At 42.8% G+C, this 7607-nt stretch overlaps 1 pseudogene; it reads right to left on the reverse strand.

Annotated features, from left to right (window-relative positions):
• Positions 1-3325: 3325 nt before the first annotated feature.
• LOC110304472 (cytochrome c oxidase subunit 7C, mitochondrial pseudogene) lies at positions 3326-6060 on the reverse strand (annotated as a pseudogene).
• Between the last annotated feature and the right edge of the window lie 1547 nt (positions 6061-7607).

A 7607-nucleotide genomic window follows, 5' to 3' on the forward strand; every position in this document is an offset into this window, starting at 1 on the left:
CCCAGCACTCAGAAGGCAGAGACTAGTGGATCTCTGTGAACTCTAGGTCAGCCTGGCCTACAAAAGAATTCCAAGACAGCTAGAGCTACAACAGAGAAACATGCCTCAAAAAAACTAAAACTAAAACTAACTAACTAACTAAACCTTTGTGCTAGGCATGAAGACATAAGCTTTTATTCCCAGCACTGAAAAAATAGAGGCAAACAGATATCTTGGTTCCAGCTCTACCTGGTTATATAGTGAGACCCTGTCTCTAACACATGTAAAAAGAAAAACCTTTGATGAGAGCTGAGGATTTATACAGTGATAGAGTGTTGTCTTAGGATGCATAAGGCCCTGTGTTCAGCACTGCAGAAATGTCTTGTGATGGCCGGGCGTGGTGGCACACACCTTTAACCCCAGCACTTGAGATGCAGAGGCAGGCAGATTTCTGAGTTTGAGGCCAGTCTAGTCTACAGAGTGAGTTCCAGGACATCCAGGGCTACAGAGAAACCCTGTCTCAAAAAAACCAGAAAAAAAATTTTAAAAAATTAAAATAAATGTCTTATGATTTATATTTATAGAATAGATATAAATGAATACTATTTATTTGTTTTTTGTAACTGAGCTACATTGTCTACTTAAATGAATACTTTAAAAGTAGGTTTATGCTTATGTGCACTCACTCAGCTAAGCCTATGTGGGGTTAATCTCTAGCCCATGTGTGCTTGCTTTGTCTGGACCAATCCCTTTTTACCTGGAAGCTTGCTATCACTTTGATGAACACCTGAGGTATTCTGCACATAACAGAATTCTGTTCTGAGCTTTGAGCTTCCAAAATAGACTCAGGGCAGTTGTCCTAAATGAAAAAAGCCTGTCCCCTCCCCGCTTTGGAGGACAGGTTCTTTGAAGCCCTATCCCGTTACTTCAGTAGCACCTCCTACCCCGCCCAGTGCTGGTGTTATCCAGTCTTGTACGGCCTTGCTAGCTTTAAAGTTATGTGAAGAATATTTCTGTGCCCATTAACTAATTTCTGTCATCATTTCAGCCTATTTGCCTTGTTTCTAAGTGTTCATATACATTATAGTCATTTTTTAAAAAGAATTATTTTATGTATATGAGTACACTGTAGCTGTCTTCAGACACACCAGAAGAGGGCATCGGATCCCATTAAAGATGGTCGTGAGCCACCATGTGGTTGCTGGGAACTGAACTGAGGACCTCTGGAAGAGCAGTGGCTGCTCTTAACCACTGAGCCATCTCTCCAGCCCAACCTTGAACTTTTGATTCTCCTACGTGTACTCCCTGAGTGCTGGAATAATGGGCATGTGCCACTATGGCCAGTTTATAAAATGCTGGTCTCAGGGCCTCATGCATGCCAGGCAACCACTTTATCAACTGAGCTGTATCCCCAGCCTACAGCGTGTATTCTCTTAAATGATCCCAAGATATCTACCAACTCTACATGGAGATTGACATGTACTATTTGTGCTTCAATTCTGCTGGCTTACCAGGAGTGTCCACTCAAGACTGCTGCTACTGCCGGGTGGAGGCAGAGGCAGGCAGATTTCTGAGTTCGAGGCCAGCTTGGTCTACAAAGTGAGTTCCAGGACAGACAAGGCTATACAGAGAAACCCTGTCTCAAAAAACCAAAAAAAAAAAAAAAAAAAAAAAAAAGACTGCTGCTACTAAAATGCCCTGTTCATGTCAGGCAGTGGTGGTGCACGCCTCTAATCCCAGCACTTGGGAAGCAGAGGCAGGCAGACCTCCGTGAGTTCTACACCACAGAATTCCTATGTAAGACAAAACAAAAAACAATAAAACTAAAACAAACAAATAATCAATACCCCATTCTTTGTCAAGCTTTCCCCAAATTTTATATCCTTTAGTGATTTGTGCTTGATTTGAAATTTTAAAATAATTTTACTTTATGTACATGGGCATTTTGCTTGCATATAGGTCTGTGTGCTACTTGAGTGCTTGGTCCACTCTGAGGCCAGAAAAGGTCAGGAGATCCCCTGGGACCGGAGTTACAGTTGTGAGTTGCTATGTGGATTCTTATCATTGAATCCAGCTCTTTTGAAAGAATAGCCATCTCTCCAGCTCTTGATCTGAATTTATTTAAAAATTACTTTGAAGCCAAGTTTGGTGACACATACCCAGCACTTGGGACACAGAGGCAAGTTGATCTCTGAGTTTGAGACCAGCTTTGTCTACACAGCAAGTTTTAGGCCAACTAGAACTACATGGTGAGACTCTGTCTCAAGAAAAAAAAAATCCTATTATGGTGGGTATTGAACCCAAAGACTTGCACATTTGAGACTCATGCAGTACCACTAAGTTTTATCCCCAGCTGCCTGCTCCAAATGTCTTACTTTTTCCCTAAGTGATATCTGCCCTTGACCCTCAGCACGTTCCTAGAAGCATGAAGTCCACTTTCTCCCCTTCTATTGAATACCGTGTGGTTTATTGTTGGTGCGACTTACCAATGGGATGTTTTTTATATTTATTTATTCATGGTAGGGACATGTTATTGTATAGTGTGCATGTGGAGGTCAGAGGAGAGCTCTCAGGAGTAACTTCTCTCCTTTCACTACATGGGTTCCAGGGACTGCCATCTGGCTTGCTAGAAAGTGTATTTACTTCCTGGGCCCTAGATGGCCCTGGTTTTCTTGTTTGTTTGTTTTCTTGAAGACATATTTTTATGTGTATGTCTTTGCGTATATGCCAGAAGAGGGCATCAGATTCTCTGTGGCTGGAGTTACAGGCAGATGTGTATACCCCAGGTGGGTGCTGGGAACCTGACTTAGTCCCTCTGTAAGAACAGCTGTGAACTGCTGAGCCATCTCTCTACCCCACCCACCTTTTTTTGTTTTTTGAGATAGGGTCCTGTATAACATAGGCCTTGAACCCTAGATATTCCTGTATCCTCCAAGTGTTGGGATTACAGGTATGAGCTAGCATCTCTGGATTAATGTTTTCACTGGTTTATAAGTACTTCAATTACTTCAATCCTCAGACGGGTGAGCCCTAACCCTGAAAGTCTGGCTCAGTATTAGGCAATACAGTTTGGGTACTGGTTTATTTGTCTATTTATTTACTGTCAAGATCTCATTGTGAAGCCCAGATGGCTTCATACTTCTTTTTCATGACATTGGTTCATTTATAATCTTATCTAGTATAAAAATTCAAGAGTTAAATCCTGTTTTTTAGAGTGCACACTTAATAATGGAACTCATTCTGTAGACCAGGTTCACCTAAAACTTAGAGGTCCATCAGCTTCTGCTTCTGCCTCCTGAGTGCTGGGATTAAAGGTGTGTGCCACCACTGCCCTGCTAAAACATCCTTATTTCTTAAGTAGCTGGTGCCTTCCCATACAGAAAGGTACAATAAATCCAGATCCAAAATGTATGGTCCTCATGGCCAGGAACTGCCTATTTTCCACTGAGACTGGACATTTCCCCCATGTCCTCCCCATAGTGGCTGTGATGGACCATGGTGGTGAACCTCTGGATACTCCAGCCCAATATGGTGCTGCTGGAACCTCTGCAAGGGACTCAGAGATAGAAGGTAGAAAAAATGGACACACCACTGGGCTCTCCTTTCCTCACAACCTATCTAAACTTTTGTTTTGTAAGACTGGAACTTCTGTAGCCCATTTGGCCTCAAACTCATTTTATAGGCAGGAATGACTGAACTCCGGATCATCTGGCCTCTGCCTCCCCAGGGCTGGCATTACAGCTATGTACCATTGTGCCTACTTTATGCAGTACTGGGAATAGAACCCAGGGTCTTTTGCATGGTAGGCAAGCACTGTGCCTATCACTCTCCCAGCTGAGCTACATCCCCAGGTCATGACCTCAGACTTCTCATTGTCTCAGCCTCCTGCATACTGGGATTAGTGTTGATTGGCACTGGGATCTGAGAGACTGTTGGGGTGTTGCTGACATGCAGGCCGGGAAAACAACTTACACATAGAGCAGAGACCAAGGTAAGCAAGCAGGGAAGTAAGATAGGGCACATAGATAATGTGGATGGAGAGGGAAACTGTTCCGCTAACCGTTGAGGGAGGGCAGTGGTTTGGTAGATTAACAAATCCTATCTTAGAAAACTATAAAACTGGAGAGAACTTAAAGCCACTCAGGGGTTAGGAAGATTGTGTGTTGAAGACCCATTTAGGCTACATAGTAAGTCCCAGCAGTTTTAGCTGTGTGGTGAGACCCTGTCTCAAAAAGTAAGACAAGGGGGTATAAAGATCACTCACTGGATAAAAACACATGACAGTCAAGTGTGGAACCCACATAAAAAAGTGTGAGAATCCCCAGGACCCACAAAAGGCTGGATATATAGTGCAAGTGGCTGTGACCCTAACATACTGACAGGAAAGTGGGAGGCAGAGAATCCCCAGAAACTTGAGGGTTATCAGACCAGTAGAACAAAGAGCCTGTCTCAAAGTGGAAGGTCGGGGGACCAACAGCCTAGGGTTTTCTCTGATCTCTACACATAACCTGTGGCATGTGTGTGTTCACACACACACAGCGGGGAGGGGAGAGAGAGAGAGAACAAGAGAAAGAGGGAGAGAGTAGGGGGAGAGGGAGAGAGTAAGGGGAGAGGGGGAGGGAGGGAGAGAGGAGAGAGAGAAAGGAGAGAGAGAGAGAGAGAGAGAGAGAGAGAGAGAGAGAGAGTGAGTTAGAGCTCTAGAAGTTGAAGCTTGAAGCACAGAGTGATTATGGAAGTTTTATCCAGGCAAAGCTTGGGATCACAAGGGTCAAAATAGTGACATTGTTGCCTAGGGTTGTTAACTTTGCTCCACCCTGCTCGGCAGGGTTAGTGTACCAGGAAAGACTAGGCAAAAATATACAAAATAACACTTCTATTGCCAGAGGAGACTCATCTGACCTAGAAGTACCCACAACGAGAGAGTCTCTCATCCACTAAATGGCTTTAAAAAACAAAACAAAACCGACAATAGTAAATTTGCAATGGCATAGAAAGACTGGAACCTTCCACAGGGGACTATGAGATGGCACAGTCACAGTGGAGGACAGTTTGGTAGTTTCTTTATAAAGCTAAACATAAACTCACAAGTCAGTAATTCTACTATCTGCTGCACAAGAGAATTGGAAATATGCCCACAAAAAATACTTGTGTACAAATATTCATAGCAACTTTACTCGTTACAGCTAGTAACTGGAAGCCATTCAGCTGTCCTTCAAACGATCAGTAGATAAGATGTGGTATATCCTTATGATAGAACATTATTAAGCCATAAAAAGGGATAAAGTACCGATACATGCTTCATCTGGAACAAGCTAAAAAAACCCAAAAAAATCAGATATTGCAAGTTCCCACATGATATTCCAAAGCTAAAAGGGGAATTCTGTGGTTAAATTAGTAGAGCCAAAGAAAACATGAAAGTCAAGCAGCTTCCAGAACCAGAGAAATCAATGATTTGATCAGACAACAAACACAGAAACTCACGTGAAATACTATAAAAGCAACTTCATTGGTTATAGCTCAATCAACAATTGGTTATAGTTTTCTTTTTTTTTTTAAAATGTATTTATTTATGGAAGTACAATGTAGCATTCTTCAGACACCCCAGAAGAGGGCATCAGATTTCATTACAGATGGTTGTGAGCCAACATGTGGTTGCTGGGATTTGAACGCAGGACCTCTGGAAGAGCAGTCAGTGCTCTTAACCGCTGAGCCATCTCTCCAGCCCGGTTATAGTTTTCTTTTTAAATTTGTATGAGTGTTGGTCTGTGTGTGTGTGTATATATATATATATATATATATATATATATACACATACATATATGCCATCTGTGTGTCTTGTACCCAAAGAAGCCAGAAGAGGTTATCAGACCTTTGGAGCAACAGTTGTGAGCTACCATGTGGGTGCTGGTAACAGCTTCTCTACAACAGCAGCCAGTGATGCTCTTAACCACTGAGCTGTTTCTTTAGCTCCTGGTTACAGTTCTGACTTGTTAATCTGTACCTTAGTTTACTGGCTAAGGGCCTTTTGCAACCAATCTGTGCATGGTGATATCCGTTTGTGAATGCCAGCTCCAAATCCATGGTCTATTATAAGATATGATATAAAGAGACACACATTTCAGTTGGCTGGATGTTGATTGTCAATAAGCACTAAGGAATTTGTTGGTGGTACTTGTACTGTATAAATCAGTGAAAGTAATCACTTTTAAAATGGGTAACATTTATAGCCTGTAAATTATATCTCAGTAAAGTTTGTCCCAGCTAGAGTTGACTATGGGTGGGTTAAAGATCACTTGATATCAGGAGTTCAGAGTCAGCCTGGGCTGACATATAATAAGATACCATCCCTAAAGTAAAACAAGATAAAAATGGGGTAAGTATGATGATAGGGGGTCCCATTCTACATGAGCATTTCTACATTGTGAAGAGGATTTTACCTCTACCTCTCTCTCTCTCTGTGTATTAATAGTTCAGCATAAGGCTGGTAAGGCTTATTTATTCTGAATTGATTGCTAGCTAAAAGGTACCTGGAGGAGTGGCGTCAATATTGGCAGATCCTAAGCAGACTGCTCCAAGAAGTCCAGTGGTGCAGAGACAGTACTGAGAAGTACAAGGGGTGATGGGAGAGACAGTCTTGGAGAAGCAGTCGACCACTCATCAGGGCAACGCCTGACTGCCTCTCTTGACACCTCTCCTTTTGCCCCACTATAAAATCAGCTGGCTACTGTGGTAGCCTGTTTCTCCGGGGCATTAACTGGTAACCCCAGATTGTTGACATTCTGAATAAAACACAACTTAATTCAGTCTCAATTAGACATCACTTTCAAACACATGTGCTTCCTTCCACAAACTAACTTTACCTTCATTGTTTGGGATTAAAGGTGTGTGCTAAGGGCTGAGCCACACCAGGACTAGAAACAGGGTTTTTCAGTAAATAACACAGGGCCTATATAAGGCCTATATAAGCAGCGCCAGTTCTGGGCTCGGGGTCTTTTCGCCTCTGCAATCAAGCTCTCCCAATAAATGTGTGCAGAAGGATCCTGTTGTGGCGTCTTTCTTGCTGGCGAGCCGGACGCTCACACGTGGGTTTATATTGTGATGATTGTGATTAAATGTCCTGCAACAGTAGTTTCCCTCTGTCTCCTGAGGACTGGGATTCTAAGCCTGTGTCACAACACCTGGTTTACATTTTCTCATTTATTTTAATATTGTTTGAGATAGGTTCTTCCTATATTTTGCAGGCTGGTCTCAAACTCTTGAACTGAAATGACCCTTGAGACTCTACCTCCCAACTGTTGGGATCATAAGCACGTAGTAGCCTATTCTGCTAGAACACAGAGTTTTAGGGCTGAAGAGGTGGCTCAGCAGTTAAGAACACTTGCAGAGGACATGGGTTTAGTTCACAGCACCCACATGGTGACTCACAACCATTCCAAGGGTATCAGATGCCCTCATTTGGCCTCAATGTGCATCAGGCATGCATGTGGTACCCATACAAGTATGCAGTTAGGTAAGTAGGTAGGTAGGTAGGTAGATTTCACATTTTTTTTTTTTGGTCAGCAAGTTGGCTTAGTGAGTAAAGGCACTTGACCTAGCCTGACCACTTGAGTTCAATCCCTGGAACCCAC

Source organism: Mus caroli, unplaced genomic scaffold, assembly GCF_978045245.1.
Source record: "Mus caroli unplaced genomic scaffold, Mus_caroli_1 scaffold_13, whole genome shotgun sequence".
Taxonomy (NCBI): Eukaryota; Metazoa; Chordata; class Mammalia; order Rodentia; family Muridae; genus Mus; species Mus caroli.